This window comes from Pararge aegeria, chromosome 1 (assembly GCF_905163445.1).
Source record: "Pararge aegeria chromosome 1, ilParAegt1.1, whole genome shotgun sequence".
NCBI classification, from domain to species: domain Eukaryota; kingdom Metazoa; phylum Arthropoda; class Insecta; order Lepidoptera; family Nymphalidae; genus Pararge; species Pararge aegeria.
The window spans coordinates 11,333,135-11,350,588 of record NC_053180.1 but is presented as its reverse complement, the minus strand read 5'-3'; the positions used below and the strand labels follow the sequence as shown (position 1 = coordinate 11,350,588).

General features: G+C 34.3%; 1 protein-coding gene across 1 annotated transcript in view; it reads left to right on the top strand.

Moving 5' to 3' along the window:
* The window catches only part of LOC120626668 (insulin gene enhancer protein ISL-1), a 58,627-nt gene that overhangs the window by 21,175 nt on the left and 19,998 nt on the right, over positions 1-17,454 (top strand). The window lies entirely within an intron of this gene.

Here is a 17,454-nt window from a genome sequence, read left to right as displayed (position 1 = left end):
TACAGCCTATGAGTTCGTGTTACATTTTTTTCAATATCTCTGAGCCATCCTTCACATTGTCATAAATCCTACAGTAGCTCGGATCTGTCAATGGTTTTTTTTGCCTTTTTTATAAAATTCGGTTTGAGATGGTGACACACTAAGAACCTAATATATCTTTTTATTTTCTATCTTTATTTTAGTACAAGTTATATAGTTATCCCTTAGCCTTAGTGGTAAGAGATGTTGCGGTATAATATGGAAGCAGGCTATTCCATTAGGGCTATGGCAGTAATAATTAACCCATAATCATTTTCTGCGCGGCATCGTACGGCAAAGCGAAATCGCTTGACTAACCATGGCCGAAGCCTCCAACAAGCTAAACTAAGCATACTTATTTTATCGTCTATTTCTTTTATTGGTCGTAAGTAATAATTATGATATTTTTTTCGATATCATGTATTTTATTTTATGCCCTCTAAATTGTAACATTTGTTTCTTAAACAAAACCAACATTCTTAGAATTGTAGTTATATTATATTGCTGTGCTTTGATGACGTTGAAATCTTTGCGCAGTTTGCATATATTTTATAGGCGAGATAATTTTATACCCCCAAATATTGAAAACTTACTTAAAATGGCTTTTAAGAAATAATCAATTACTAATAATAATTAAGGCTGATTGTCGCAGCTGGGACTCGGTTCCCAAAGCTAGAAAATGTTTGGATGGTTGGGATGAATGGTTTTCATTGTATGGGAGTTTATCTAAATATTAGAAGTATGAGAGTAGATACATATAACACAAGCTACGTTTACTTTTGGGCTAGATGGAAAAGTGAGCATTTTCGTAGTCTATTTATTTATATTGACGACTTATTGAAAATGTGATTTTGATGAGTAGGTACACACGCCTTAATTATTGATAAAAATGTACAGCAACCAAGCTTTAACCCACTTTTCACTGCCAAATACATATTATGTAACAACTCTTGTTCTTATTTTGTAGGTATTTCCCGTTTCCAGCAGGTAGTATCCATCATTTTTCGTATACTTAAAATCCGTGTACCCTTCAATCAGCGAACATTGAATTTCGTTGACTAAATAATTCTTTCGTCTGTTCTTCATGTGTACCTCAAACCTTACGCTAAGCCCTATTAAGCTCCTATAATCTGACAGCTGAAGCTATTAAAATCAAAAATACCACAGAAAACAAGTAATATTCACGGCAACATGACCTTTATATTCAAAGTAGGTCAGACTAAATAAGCGTATATACTCGTATATATATTTATTCATTATATTACAATACTTGTGTTGGCCCGCTACTTGGTTGAAACAATCTATAGATAGGTAGCTATCATTTGCAAATGTACCTGCCTACTAACAATTTTATTGATTGCTTCCACAGATGTTTTGTAGAAGTAAAAGAGCTTTTATGGACGCTGTTGTTTGGGGAATGAATACCATCATGCTTATTTCTGAGGCCACACAGCATTGCTCTGGTTATGTATTGGTGTAAATAAATTCACAGTTTTATTTATAACGAATGAGCAAGCAGTTATAACCCGAGACAAACATGCATTATTATAATAGAACCGCTGCTATCAGGTAAGGTAAGGTAAAATTAAAATGTAGGTATGTGTTGTGTGCTAATTGGACCTATTGGAATTTACCATATCTGAAATTTATTCAGGTGCTATTACAGATGGGTATAACCTACTAATATTTATAAATCATCCTACTAGTTTATATTAATCAATTCAAGAAGAGGTATTTTTAAACGATATGCAATATTTTTTTTCTGTAATATATGGCAGTTAATTATAATAATTATTCTACCTATTCGTATTTTTATCGTTAGATGATTCTGCATTTGTGTTTAACTGACTTAAAAAAGAGGCGTACATATTTTTTCTCATATTGAAAAATTCAGTGGTCGGTTAGTTTTAAAATCTTGATAACTCGAAAAATAAGTAATTAAATCCTTTTCTATGAATAAGGCAATAACCTAATGCGCTGTAAAAAAATTATAATATTTAATATGTTGTATGATATAGGTATACTAAAACATTAGTTCGAAGCAGGACAAAATAAAGTGTATCAAGTCATATTTTGCACTAAACCAAACAGGCGTTGCAATTTTTACTTTTATATAGGTACTTTATGAAAAGCTGATAATATCTTTAAACACTTTGTCATCACTTCACCGAATATTCTGCCATAAACTACAAAAAAAAATCATAACACAATACCGTGGTTATATAAATTGGTTTGCCAAATGTGTGTGTGTTTTATCTTAAAATCTCGCACACTTTTCTAAGAAACAGAAGCGGATTTAACTCTTTAATGTAGATAGATAGTTTATTCCCTTTATCTTATTGAATAGCGTAGTTTTCTCTGATCCACGCTAAAGATAGTGATGTGAATTTATTAATTAATTTAGATTGATTACTCTATGTTCAAATAAAATATTTATGTCAGATTTAAACAACTATCTACTATTAATTAAAGTAAGGCAACAAAAAATAATTATTTTTATTTAGATTTATTAGAGTCAATTAAAAGTCTAATAGGAACATCGTTTGAATTTATATTGATAGTAATTTAAAGCAGTGCACAGACATTATTCTTCTTAAAGTTCTTGTGTATATGTATTAGGTATATCTATGAGATGCCGCCGTGGATATTTGATTTGCATAACGAGTATAGTTTCGAATGGTGAAGGACAAACAGACTTCGTTTACCATTTTGTGGCTAGATTTGTTCTCAATACATAATATTATATCATACTAATTATAGAGATATATAGCGTTATAAGCTAGTATCAAAAGTGAGGACAACTCGAACATTTGTGAAGAAGATAATTTATCTAACTTCGAATGGTTATTTTTAAGCTATACCTACTTCTTTTCGCGCTATAATAAAATCAGATGAAAGTGATTTTTTCCCAATGTTACACGGGATATGCTGCTAAATTAAATATCTCTATCGCAGCTAAAGGTCATATAAGAAAACTGTAAGACATTTGCAATTGGCACCCCAAAAGTTTGAAAACTTCGTCCGTGCGATGTAGAACTATCGCTTATATTTTCAAACTGTTTTTTTTTGAGATATCAATTTTAATTTGAAATGCACATAGTGTCTGAGATATGGTTATTATTTTATTAACATAATTAATGCTACAACTAAATAAAAATACCTATCTAATGATTAAGAAATATGTTTTATCGGATACGAAACGTCAAGCTTATGCTTAAGGAAAATTTACATGCTCATATTTTTGAAAAAGGAAGTAAGTTACTTTTGGCAATGGTAGAGTCTTGAAACACTGTTACTTATCGTATTCGATGTCGTGTATTGTCTAACTCAGTCATATATGTTTAAAACACCTAAATAACTTGGAGAGTAATTATTTCCTATATTCCTATAGTTTCAGTAAGATAGTTATTTGTGTTCATGTACTTTAGTACTAAATTACGCAACTGCCGAAATACAGCAATACGTAGGTACGTAATAAAATATTACATAGTCGATGCACTCACAAAATATCAAAAATGTATTCAACAACATAATATGTCCGAATACAGGCCACCTAGTGTAAAGACCAATGACAATGCAAATAAAACTAACTTTTTGTCAATAAAGATTTTATTTATTTCATAAATCTGATAAACTGAGCATTGGTGAGCACCAGGACAGGCGCGAAGCTATCTTTAAGCCCTGAGTCATCTCGTGAGAAGAAAAAGCTACAAGTCATTAGTGTTCATATCAATAATATCTACATTATGCCTCGCTACTGGACTCTGTGCGGGTCAGGGAATCAGCGGGTACATTAGCGGAAGCGGGCAGAAGAATGGGATACGGCCGGATGATAAAAATTGCATTATGAGCTTATCTTATCCAAAAGGTCCTGTTTCTAAGGCTTACATTGACTAAAGACGTTATTGGGAGAATAAATGTTCTCATAGTTGTAGCTGCGACAGACTAAGTGCACAAGAAAAAGGTTTTGATTTGTAGTCTAGGATAAAAACTAACATTGCTATTTACTTTTATTTTAATAGGTGCACTTAGCACTGAAATATAAATACATACATAAAAACAAGTACATCACCCATTTTTGATAATATAAGTTAGCGTCAAGGTGATTTATTCACACATACGTTAGCCCGTCAACCTAAATTAAAGCAGTGTTGTAGGTTTAACCCCTAGATTAGTCTTACCTATGAGAGTGAAGACCTGTGGAATATTAATAGGCCGAGATGTCAAATTTCCAGATAAAGGTAAACGAAAATAAATAATTAATGTAATCAAACTTTGTCGTTATTTTTCGTGGTGTGCGAAATGATAGTATCCTTTCTCGCACCCCGAAAAATCTTTTCTCTGACACGTAAATAATATCATAGTGTTTTTAGTTGGTCTTTGTTTAGAATTATTATTGAGTTCGTGCACAAGAAATAACATCGATTATTTAGTGGCTCATCTCCAAGGTCGCTAGATCAAGATAAAATCTTCTTTGCCTCAATTTGACGTCTAAATTCACATATCGGGCGCCATCTTGAATAATAAAAAAGGAAGAAATATGGCATCTTTGAGTGTCAAATGATCGGAGATTAGGGTATGGGAAAAGTAATCGATGAACCATCGATGTTACCAGTATTACGCCCGGAGGGACATTAAGAAATGAATATTGTAAGTTAATATAAAAAGATCAATGCAGTACCTACTTACATGTAATCGGGATTAGCTGATAATCAAACTATTGCTTTAGATGTCAGTTTAGAAGACACGCATGGCCTAACAAGGGGATAATAGGCACCGTTATTTCCTCTGATTATACCTACTATGATGTAGGTATCTACGGATATTTATGATAGGATATTTGATTAGGATAAGCGCTGATAGCCTAGTGGGTACGGCTTCGGCTTTCGTTTCGTGGATACAGAGTATGACTTTTCGGAGTTATGTGCGTTTTAATTTAAGCAATTAAATCTCCCTTGCTTTAAACGGTGTAGGAAACCTGCATGCCAGAGAGTTCTCCATAATGTCCTCAATGGCGTGTGAAGACTACTGCACTTAGCCAGCGTGGACTAGACTGCGGCCTAAACCCTTCTCATTCTGAGAAGAGACCCAAACAACTTTAAAAATATATATTAAATTTTAACCACTTTCTTTGTTAGGATTAAAGTAAACAGTTTGAAAATTGTTTGCGGAAACAGCTTTCACTATAATTACGACTAAGGAATCCGCCCGAGCTCTTGAATTTCCAGTAATGAGCGCTGTGGTCTAAAAGTAGGTCCAGGGTACGATCCTGGTCAGGTCCAGCTTTGGACATTATGATTTCTGTATATCCTCTGGTGTGCTAGGTCGTGGCTACACTGAGACATAAGTGTTAAAAAAGTTTTACTTAACATTTCATCGCAAGTGTTTTTTTTTCATCTGGTGACAGGTTTCATTGTTCGCCATTCGTATGAACCTTAAGATATTAGATTTTTGGTTTTTTTGAAATAAAATACAACAACCTTACTGATATTTGGATGCTTGGAATATCTGAACATTCTTGCTTTAGAACTTCAATGGCAAAGGTATAGCTCAATGTACCAAAATAAAAGTCTGTAATAAATCTTAATATATATAAATCTCCTGTCACGATTTGTCCGCGATGGACTCCTAAACTACTTAACCGATTTTAAATTAAATTGGCACAGCGTGAGCAGTCTGGTCCAACTTAAGAGATAGGATAGCTTAGATCTTTAATTATAGTCGCAATTTTATTTTATTGCAAATTATTTGTCTTTAATTAATTGACAGTCACATGTTATATATATATATATAACATGTGACAATTAATTAAAGACAAATAATTTGTCATATATATATATATATATATATATATATATATATATACTACTATACTCATTTAAGGCTTAGCGATACTGAATACTTTAAAAACAAAATCAAACGCAGACGAAGTCGCGGGCAACAGCTAGTATGAAATAAAAAGAAAATGTCTAAGTATAAGTAAAATAAGGTATTGAGTATCTCTAGTATAGTATCAGGTAGGTATATTTATAAGCTTTATAAGTAAGGCTTAATAAATATTCAATTCTCATTTATGAGCATGACAAATCCTGTGGTTTTGCAATTAAAAGTTCAGTCCACTCTTCACCCAGCCTCATGCCCTTGTACCTCTGCCATCAAAAACGATAAAAAAGTAAAAAACGTTTTTTATACTACAAAGATACGTAAACACGCAGCCGGTGCCCTTTGGCGGTTTGGAAAAGGAGCCTTTACTTCAAGTACCGAACAAACTTAAGGCTTTTGGATATAAGTCAGTGAGGTGTAGGTATTGGAGATCCGTAGAGTAATCTATTTTAAGTAAATCTTCACGTTGGAACTATTTTCTATGTGTTTTTGGAATTCCTGTTAGTTTTCTTCGCTTAACCGTAATGATAATTTGCTAAGATTATGATGAAGCCAGAATAAAGTTAATTATTTAGCAGCTTTATACTCTCATCATCATAACAACCAATGAACGTCCAGCAGCCAGGAATTTAGTTCAGAATTTAGTCGTCTGTCCACATAATTAGAGGTCTACCAAAACTGCGTTTTTCGCCATTCCAGCACGTTCGGACTTCGAATGTCCATTGGTTATCAGAGCTACGTGCCTCTTCCACTTAAGTTTCGAGACTCGTATAGCTATGTCGGTAGCTCTGATTATTCTACAGATCTCCATACTTATCGTTATTTGCTAGATTCTAGATTTCTATCTTAAGCTTGTTTAAAAGTGGAAGTCTTTTAAACCAACGACATCATCAGTATCATATCAAAATTATTAAAATACAAAACAGCACAATTTTCATTTTAAAAGTACAGATACAGGTTAGCTCGCTACCATCTTAGACTGTATCATCACTTACAGTTACAAACTGGTGAGATTGCAGTCAAGGGCTAACTTGTAGTGGAATATAAAAAAAACCAACCAACAATATTAATTAATTCGAAATTGCTAAGAATTTTAATACTAGGAGCTTTTCAAGAATACGTATTAGTACAGAGTCTGTTTGGTCTTAAGCAGAAGCAGTTGCGTGCATAGAGGGTATGCACAGGGTATGCAGATGATATAAAATGAAGAAAATCTCCAGTAGGTACAAGTTATAAAAAGCCTACCAGTAAGTATTTATAACTCATACGGGAGATTTTCTTCATTTTATAACATCGGCATACCCTGTGCTTACTCTCTTTGCAAGCCACTGGGCCGAAGTATCTTTAGATGCCCTTCGATAACCATCAATTTTGAGGTTTACAATTCCACATTTAAAGTAACATGTGAAATTTAAGGTACCTTTGGAAATGACCTCAAATTTTTTGGTCATCGAAGTGCATCTAAACATACTCCTACCTAAGACCAAACATACTCTTAACTACTTAATTTCTAACGTGTTAATGCCCGTCAAACAGACTTGGCCCCAGCGTCCAACAATGCGGTATTTTTCGACCAAATCCTATCTTTTCATATTTACTTTAACTATTATACCCTCGGCTACGGACCCTATAGGTTTGTATTTACCCGGACACATTATAAAAATGTTAATGTACCTACAAGATTCTGAATCTGATTTTGCTTGAAAATATATTTATTTACATCCTCATCCTTAGCTAGTTGCAGCGATCGGAAAAAAAGAGTGATTTAGAGCTTTAACAGGTCACGCTGTTTCAGTGCAGGTTGGTGGGCTTCAACGATTATCAGCACATGAACAACTTAATAACAATTCAATTTTTATTAATATTACTGTTCTGAGCCTGTGATATAGAAGAAATTCAGGTTTATCCTATATTTTTCTGTCAGGATATTCCTCCTACTCATGTGGTCCTTTTAGGTGCGCCGCGGTAGTACTCGCTAATTTAACCCCGCGTCCTTTTTAAACAGTTTAAAACCAACAAGACGAACCATACGGGTTAAAATCCCATCAAACAAACCACCAGACCCAGTACAAATTTTACTGAATTTATGATATTTTGTACACAATATTAAGCTTTACGAACAAGGTAAAGTTGTCTTAAATTGTTTGTAAAGTCATTAGAGTCAAGGTCCACTGTTTTATGCGTCCATTTTGAGTATTGAGACGTTAATTTTCAGAAAGAGTTGAACTAATCGATTATTACTTTAACTACTGGTACCTACTGGCTACTGGTGATTTAACAAGAAATTAATCTGTTATGTTGTTTGGAGAAATTTGAGTCGTGTTTTACTAGTTGTTAAAGGTAATGTTGATTTTTATTTTGAATATTGGGCTGACGAGAAGGTGGGTGAATTTATGCTTTAAGTGCGTTGTGGTACCGTGTGATAGTGACAGCAGATCAGAATTAAGTAGTCATAACCCCTCCTCTAGAAAATGTCTTACGAGGCGACTAAGGGAAAATAAAAGAGAACGGCTTCCTCAGGATTACTACTACGATCTACTACGATCATCATCCCGTCTGCCTAGCGAGGTAAGAGGAGGACTAACTGTTATAGGACTGTTATAGGCTGCTGATGATGAAATGCTTTGCAGGCTTAGGAATTCATCTATCCGCCCATTGAACACCCACAAATCGTAGTTCTGTGAGAAAATAGTAGATGGGAAATTATTTCCCAAGCGCGCTGTAGAAATAATCTAGTAGGTACTAGACCACCGTACATTTGATAGTATTTCTCATCATCATCATCATCATATCAACCCATTACCAGCCCGCTACAGGGCACGGTTCTCCTCCCACAATGAGAAGGGGTTAAGGCCTTCTTTCGCCACGCTCGCCCAGTGCGGATTTGTGGACTCCACACACCTTTGAGAACATTCTGAGGAACTCTCAGGTTTCCTTCACCGTTGAAACATTTGATATTTTAATTCGTTTAAACGCAAATAACTTAAAAAAGTTACAGGTAAAGGTACGTGCTGGGATTCTAACTCTTCCCCCTGAAAGTGTACTAGACATATTCAAAAATGCTGTTAAAGCTAATATCTTGAGCAATAAAGACGACAGTGATTAACTCTCACTGACAGTATGTTTAAGTATATATTAGTTTATTATTTTTTTATATTTATTATTATCAGTATTTTATATTTGTAATCTTGATAAGTATTAGTGTGATAATTGTTCGTAAGTATGTATATAATAATAATACACCCCACCAATCGGTTTTCTTGGTTTTCCTAATCCCAAGGTTGCCTGGAAGAGATTGCTACTAAGGCCGCCCTTTGTATCCTACTTTTTAAGTTTATTTTTGTTGTGTCCATTGTTTTTTTTCCTATTTGTGGTGTACAAATAAAGTGTAAAAATAAATAAATAAATAAAGTGCAGTCTAGCTCCTACCCACTATCCGCTTCATTATTCTACTATAACATTACAGCTATTTATATTTGAGCCGATGGTGATACGCCACATAGATATCAGTATAAGTGCGTACCTATCTACGGTATGTAAAATTAATGGTGTAACTTCTTTGTTGTATATGGTAAATAAGAGCGTTGTTTGGTATTCGAATTCATGACCTCCAACCTCGGTAATACCAGATTATTTCTAAAACAGCGGTTTATGTTAGGTTGATTTGACTGCACTGGTTCCACGACTATAGATGACCAATATAGGAATACCCCAATTAGAGCTTAAAAACCCGCCTTGTAGCATTGTGGAACATAGCTGCAAAAACCGCTTTCCTATGAAAGACGAGGCCTGTACCCAGCAGTAGGCTGGCACTGGAGTAGCGTTGCGGGTCTAAGCTCTTATATAAATGGAGCATTTCAAGAGAAAACGTATGAGACTTCAAGCTATATTTCTCAAAACAAGTAATGACAGAAAGATCAAAAAATAATATTTTATGTTATTACAGATATATGATTAATAAATTTTCAATAAGACGCTACTATAACATACAATAGCAATAACAGCTGTGTATTGCTCTATCATTTTTAAAAAAGTCTGCGCTTGGCATTTTTGGGGCCAATGGTAACCCTGCGACACGTAAGTATCAATCAGCCACAAAGATAATATAGAGGTGCCTACCTACCTAAGTTATGTAGATAATAACCTTTTTATTACTGTTTTATCTAGGTCCTTTATATTTTAACATTCAACGAACACATGCAATTTAATAAGTACGATATCAGATAATTTTTATTTAAAAAAAAGCCTTACATTTTTTTCATATAACTAAACCCCTATAATTATTATCGGCCCATTACCAGCCCACTACAGGGAACGGGAGTCCTCTTAGAATGAGAATGGTTTAGGTCGTAGTCCACGACCTGCGGATTGGCGGTCCTCGGACGCTATTGAGAATATTATGAAGTACTCTAATCCGAATCGAAAAACATGGGCCTTTCGTAAGGCAGCCTGGCTAGGCTATATAAACGCTTCAACACACGTTGAAGCGTTTATATAGCCTAACCTTTATATAGCAAAACATGCAATACACGTTCTCTTTATCAAATTATAGAGTAATATAATAGAAAATAGAGTATTACCTATAATTGCTTTGTGAAAGTATCAGATTTTCCTTTAACAAAATTAATTGTTAGCAACTGAGCCGTACAAAATCGATAATTTGTGACCGGTGAACCATACAAAATTGCACTTATTGAGCAACTGACAAACTGCGAAAAAAAATTTTTTGGTTAGTCCTTTTATCACGCAGCAAGAAAGCAACGGATTTACGTGATCAACGGACTTATCGGTTTTGTTAAAGAGCGGTGATTGCCTCGTGGTTAGACTTCAGCCTAGCTTTCATCGTATAAACCCATTACCGTCGCACTACACGGGTGTCCTCCCACAATGAGAAGGATTTAGGCCATAGTTCACCATGCTGGCCCAGTGCGGATTGGCGACTCCAAACGCCCTTAAGAACATTCTAGAGAACCCTGAGGCATGCAGTTTTCCTTACGATGTTTTCCTTCTCAGGTATCAAATCAGTAAAGTCGACTACAACTCGAAAAATAAAGGATCTCATGTTTGTTATTTGTGGGTAAAATAGTCAAATTCTGGGGGAAGCAATGCCACTGGTACCAAGTTTGTAAGCTTTTTTTGAGAACCAAGTTACAGTAGGAGAGATGAATCAAATAACCACTATAATAGAATAGACTCGGTGAACGGTATAGCCATCCTATCCTATATCACGGCTACCCCCGATGGTAATCGCCGAGATAACGCGGTACACGCCGCGGCGTCTTTGTACTAAGCCGCCTCCGACTTTGATTATTGATTGTAGGGTTGGCACTACTTACAAAAATTTTATCTTTTTTCTTTCCTTTCCTTTATTTCTTTTAACTTAATAGAAAATTGTATGTAGACGATTATTTTTCCTCTGCTGGGCCCAATTATTAATTATAATACAGGTATAGAGGTTGGACCCTCCGCGATGCTTACATACAGGTTAGAACGGCTTTGAACGATTTTTATATTTTAATGTAACCGCCTGCCTTATTAAGTTTCTTACAGTGGGTGACCTTAATACAAAACGTTTGTATTAAGGTCACCCATTCTTGGAATTGGGACTGAAAATTTCTTATAGGAAATACCTAATAGGTGCCATAATTAATTTGTTGTTTAACATGCCAGGCACTAAATTGCACCTAATTACACCTAATGACTATTTGGCTGTTAGAATGTTTCGGTACATTTATATATTTAGTTTGTTAAATTGCCTCGACAGAATAAAATTTCATTATGATTCTGGAATAAGAGCGCTAAAAATATTAACTAACTGCCATCATTTAAAGCAGCATTATTAAACAAATGACAATATATGTGACAGATTTAAATGTCCTTTAAAAAAAACCTGAAGCAAATTGATGGTTAAAAGCGGGCGGGTACAATTTCATAGTTGTACAATTACAACCTTTCGTTCGGCTTGGTATAAAAAAAAAAATTACAAATAAAACTTAGGCAACGATTTTGCATAACATCTAAGGAAATATAGGTGTTGTCAACGAGGTTACTTTTGTTTTATTAAAAAGTCAATGAATGTAGTCGGGTCAGGTTCGTTATTATGCTTATAAACAGCTTTTTATTGTACTCGTAAAAAGTCGTAACTACCAATGATGCAAATAATCGTAAGTATGTTACATTTTTCTGTATCTATTTGAATTATGCATAAGTATTATTATACTGTTTAAACAATGTGTCCATCCAACCCATGCACTACAGAGCGGTTGATTCACAATTCATGATGTTGATGTTGAGTTGATTCTTAATGTCGTAAGGTTGCTTGGAAGCATCCCGCCCCGTTTCATCTTGCACCAGCATAGAAAACTGTATGTTAAAATGTAAATTGCTTATGCTGAATAAGAACACCTGCTGAGTTTCTTGCCAGCTCAATAGAATCTGCCTTCCGAGTAAAGTTACAAATACTACGGACATACTTGACGTTTCAGGATTGTGTATTTAGGAAGCCTACTTGAAATAACTGTCTTTTTTTTCTTCATTTGTTTGAATTTTATAACAATATGATTGAGGTTATACACATATGTTGATTGTTTCTTTTGATCTATTTGTTCTTTAATGTTATAAGTGACTTACATGTTAACCTAAACTAAACATTATATTATACCTAAATAAATTAAATTCGTTTTGAGTTTAATATAGTTATGACACATTTTACGGAATTACATATTACATACCTATTGCATTGCCAATAATGCTCAAAGGCTCATTACAAATTGAGGTATAAATTCTTGAAAAAATAAATCTTATTCTGAAACTGTTTGGTTGATATATTAATGTTGTTGCGTGTCTTCAGTTAGAACAACTTATTTTTCATTCCCTTACTTTAAGATTTTTCTCGTTCGAGCATTTGATGAAATAATGACGTTTAAATTTACAAAATTTAGGGCCTTTGATTAAGAAGTCGAATTATGGAGACAAAATCAAAATAAATGAATAAGTAAATATTTTTTGTTAAAATTATTTAGCGAAACCCCATACCCACCTACCCATCTACAGCCCTATTAACGGCGTCCGGCGGCTCATTATTGACACAATAAATTCTAACGCACGCGTTTTTAAAACCAGATTCACACACAGACCTATATGAACCTGCGTGTGTGTGTACGCATACATGCATAGCACACGGACACGTTTCGGCACCTGTGTGAGTGTCACAGTACCGAGCGAAGTCGATGAATTTGTGACACTCACACATGGGTGTACAATTAATGGTGTACCGCACGTAGCTGCTAACCTTTGTCGTTGCTTTCATAAGTGTCTCTGCCTTGATTGAAAAACATGCTCAAACAACGTTCTGGCTTTTGGAATATCCGGTATATTCCAAAAGCCAGTATGTTTGTACTTGGAACGATACATTTCTTGGCATGTTTAGCTACAGCATCATTCTCATCATGATCCTCGGTCTACAAATTCCCCACTGACCCAAACTTACTTTCTTATAAGTAGATGGGTTCTAAGCTTGGTCCTACCAAGCGAGCTTTAACGATTTCTATCAGAAATAAAAGTGACCGACGGAGTAACATGGTCTCCGGTTGGTCCGTACCGAATTAACTTATCACCGGGTTGGGGCACTTAGAGTTTATGCGAAATAGTTACATAATCTACTTTTAAGAATGTTATTGTTATTGATTCCATTATTTTATCATTTAGACGATAGTTACGTTTTGCTTACGTCGATGCCCAAGGATATTATTATCATCATATCATATACGTGAGGTGAATAAAGCTTTGCCTTTTCTGGAAATAAGGTTTCCTCTCATCTTTTACGGAAATCGGTCAAGCTTGAACGCAAAAATCTGTAACGCTTACGATTTCCAGTCACGCAACAGATTCTACCGAGAGGGTGGTTCTTTGATTAAGGGTCTGATTTGTTGGGCAATCTTGACCACTTGAAAGTTCCGTATAGGTGTTGTTTCATAATGTCCTGTGATTTGAAACCCGAATATAGTATTTTTATTATTTATTTATTTTTATTTATACTCTTTATTCGTTCTACACAACATGTTATGAAAATAAAGTCTACAAACTCTTCAAGTAGTTTGATTCAGAAGACAGCCTTATCGCTTACGCCTGGCAGAGATCGCTACATCTCTGCCAGGCGGTAGGATTAGGAAAACTAAAAAGAAAACAAAAAGGTGGGAACAAACTATTAAAACTACATAGTTACATAAGTACTAATACATATATGATAAAGTAATATATAAAACTACATAGGTACACATACCTACACCAGATTACACACATAAAACTAGATAAAAAATAAATTAATTACCATATACTTTCGCATAGCATAAATACTTTTGAGATATCTTTTTAATTTTTTCTAGCAAGGTTTGAAGGTTGATCACGGATCACGAGCTGCTGGATTCGATTTTCAAGGGCCAAGAAATTCACAGTACCTTGTTCCAGCAGGATGTTCAAAGAATATTGTCTCATAGGTGAACCTACTAAAGAGTTTTTTAAATTCCATTGCCAAAGGGGCTAAACGTTTTATGAAAGTCCGTAATTTTTCAAGTTATAGCTATGAAACTTAACTAATATTTGGGTTTTCAGGTAAAAATAACTGTGTACCAATGTACAATATTATGTTTCCCTGTTTATCTGTTTTCTTTTGAACGACAAAACAGATTTTAACGAAACTTTCACAGGCAAATACAAAAAAATCTGCTGAAATTAAGTAAAATAATAATTAAGGGGTAGGTATGAAGATTGTATGATAATAGATTACTAGAGACATAAACAAATTCGGTTAAATTAAAAGTTTCAATAAAATACCTACCGCTAGTTTTTGGAAAACAACAAGCCAACAAAAGGGGGTAATAGTTTGTATGGAAAATTTTAATCATAGTAGCTAATTTAGCTTTAGAAATTGGACTTCATTCAAATGTAAAAAGTGAACTCGATGGGAACTTATATCCAATTGCGCCTTATTCAAATTAGAGATGCCAACTTTAATTACAAACTGCATCTTTGCAATATCAAAATTGGCTTCATAGCGTAAGTGCGTAATCTGTGGTAAAGTCCCAAGACATGGTAATCACAAGACTATGGAGGGTAGAGGTAAGGAGAGTCATCTGTGTATATGAAAAAGTGTCGTCAAAATGTATTAAATTAGGATGGCGCCACATTTGCATCAGGGTAACTCTTAAAAGAAGCGCCAAATATAAATATTGTTAGAGTAGGCTTGAAAAATAAACAAGGAAGTATGGAGATACAAGGAAGTAAGGTTAAATTTACCACAGTATTTTGTACAACGTAAGTTGTTGAAATTCTCAATAATTAACTACTTTAGTCGATAATGACATTAAATTTTTTAACTCAGCATACTTCAATTCATCTACGATTGCTACATTCATACCATACCCTGTGCATCCACCAGCGCCATTGTGGAGGATTTTTGAACTGTTATTTAGCGCATCCACCGGACACTTTTCAACTTTTCTCCCATATAAGATGACTCTCCTTACCTCTACCCTCCATAACAAGACGATGTTGCTAACTTGTAACAGGTAGATTGGACTTTTTTTTAAATTTATAACACCAACTTGTGCACTGATCTAGGTTCCTAGGAGATTTATAATTAATTAACTAAAATCATTAACTTCGTAATGCCTTTGAGCGGCCCGCTCGCGACATTGTTAATGAGATAATGAATTTAATGACGTTAATTACAAATTTTATGCCTTTTTTAATGATTCAGTTTTATTACTTTATAGGTTTTAGGTTTAATAATCACATTATTTAGTGTTTAATAAAATAGTAGACGCTACTTAGAATTGTCGCACGTATAATAAAATTACATTGTTTGTACGAGAAGGTAGCGTGTATTCAAGGACCCTATATTTTATAACGTCTACGACTTTGTCGGCGCAAAATTGTTATACCTAGTTAATCCTATAAACAGACTCTTTTAAAGACAATTGAAGGGACGTTTGTACACAGATCTCCCCGATCTTTATACACTGATTTGCCTGTTTTTTTTCATCGACAGGGGATACACTAAATATCGCTGATAGATCGTGCTCTTGCAATGGATCCATAATTTTTTTATCTAATTTAGTAATTTAGTTGTTTTGCGCGGTGTCAAACATAATAAATACATTCTTGATCTATTACCTGCCTATAAGTATAAGATTTTCGACTATAGTCCTGGATTCGATTTGTGAAATTATTTCAGAGTGATATATACATATAGGCTTAAAATAATGTCAACCTATAAATAACTGGTATGAACATAGAGAACTTTGGTCACCGGAACAAAAAACAGTTTTTTAATTATTTTTTAAGTAGTTATTTAATAGGTAGCTCGGCATTGAGTGCTTCTGCGAAATATGCCTTTTTATGGTTTATTGCTGTGCAGGATGCGGTTTTCATTATTTTTTTATAAATATTAATTACAGTTTATTACGCCTTTTGATGGATTGCGTTGCATTGCTTTTATCTTTTTTTTATGACAGTTGAAAGACGCTTCCGGGGTTTTAATTGGCTAATTAGGTATATATTAAATTGGCAAATTCATTTATACTGAGAAAGGATTTCACACAGATCAGAGAGATTTAAGCAATTAGATATGTTTAAATCTTGAGGTAAATTTTTTGTAGGTTATGTTCCAACTATTAATAAAAATGAGGAGATTTTTAAAAAACTGTCGGTAACAACTCTATAAATAAACTTTCATCATCATCATCAACAGTCTATTACAGTCCACAGCTGGACTAATCGGGTCCACTGCTGAACTATTGGGGGGATTTGCCCTTAATCACCACGCTCGGCAGGCGGGTTGGTTATAGCAGTGGATGGTAGTGGTAGCACAGAGGACGCTGCTTCGCGCTCTCCGTTATTTTCCCCTAGTCGCCTCGTACGACAAACGCGGGAAGAAGGGGTGGTGACAACAGTAGTCTGATCTGCCTGACTTTAACATTGTTTCAGTTTTTTTAGCTACCGTTGCTTAGATAGATTTTAAATATTTTCAAGGTATATAGACTGGTGTAACTTAATTTAACACACCTTGGTTCTCGTCTGAAGATAAATCTTGATCCACGAGAAAGCTTTAATAACTTGTGTAGCTAATAATAGGTATGTGACCTTGCATCCCATTGCACCATGCACAATACAGAGCTACATTGATAAAAAAGAATATATAGAATAAAAAACCTTTTCTTGTCAATCACACGTTTTTGTTCGAATCGATTTTTAAGTAACAGTATTTAAAACTTCTCCTTTATCTCGCAGCTTAAGATTTCTGTAAATAGTGTAGATTTCTGTGTAAAAACTATGTAATACAGAAAAACTAAGAAGTCAAATTTAAATTCAAACATCTTCAATTAACGAGTCGCGGCCTGTGAATGGAACATAACGGACAGCATTATGCGAAAGAAAACAGTATACAGTTTTTATAGCCATCATTTTATGTGATGACAAAATATTTGTAATTTTAATTTGACGAATGGATTTGAACGTAACGGCAACAACTTTTGTTTTTACCCAACTACTATA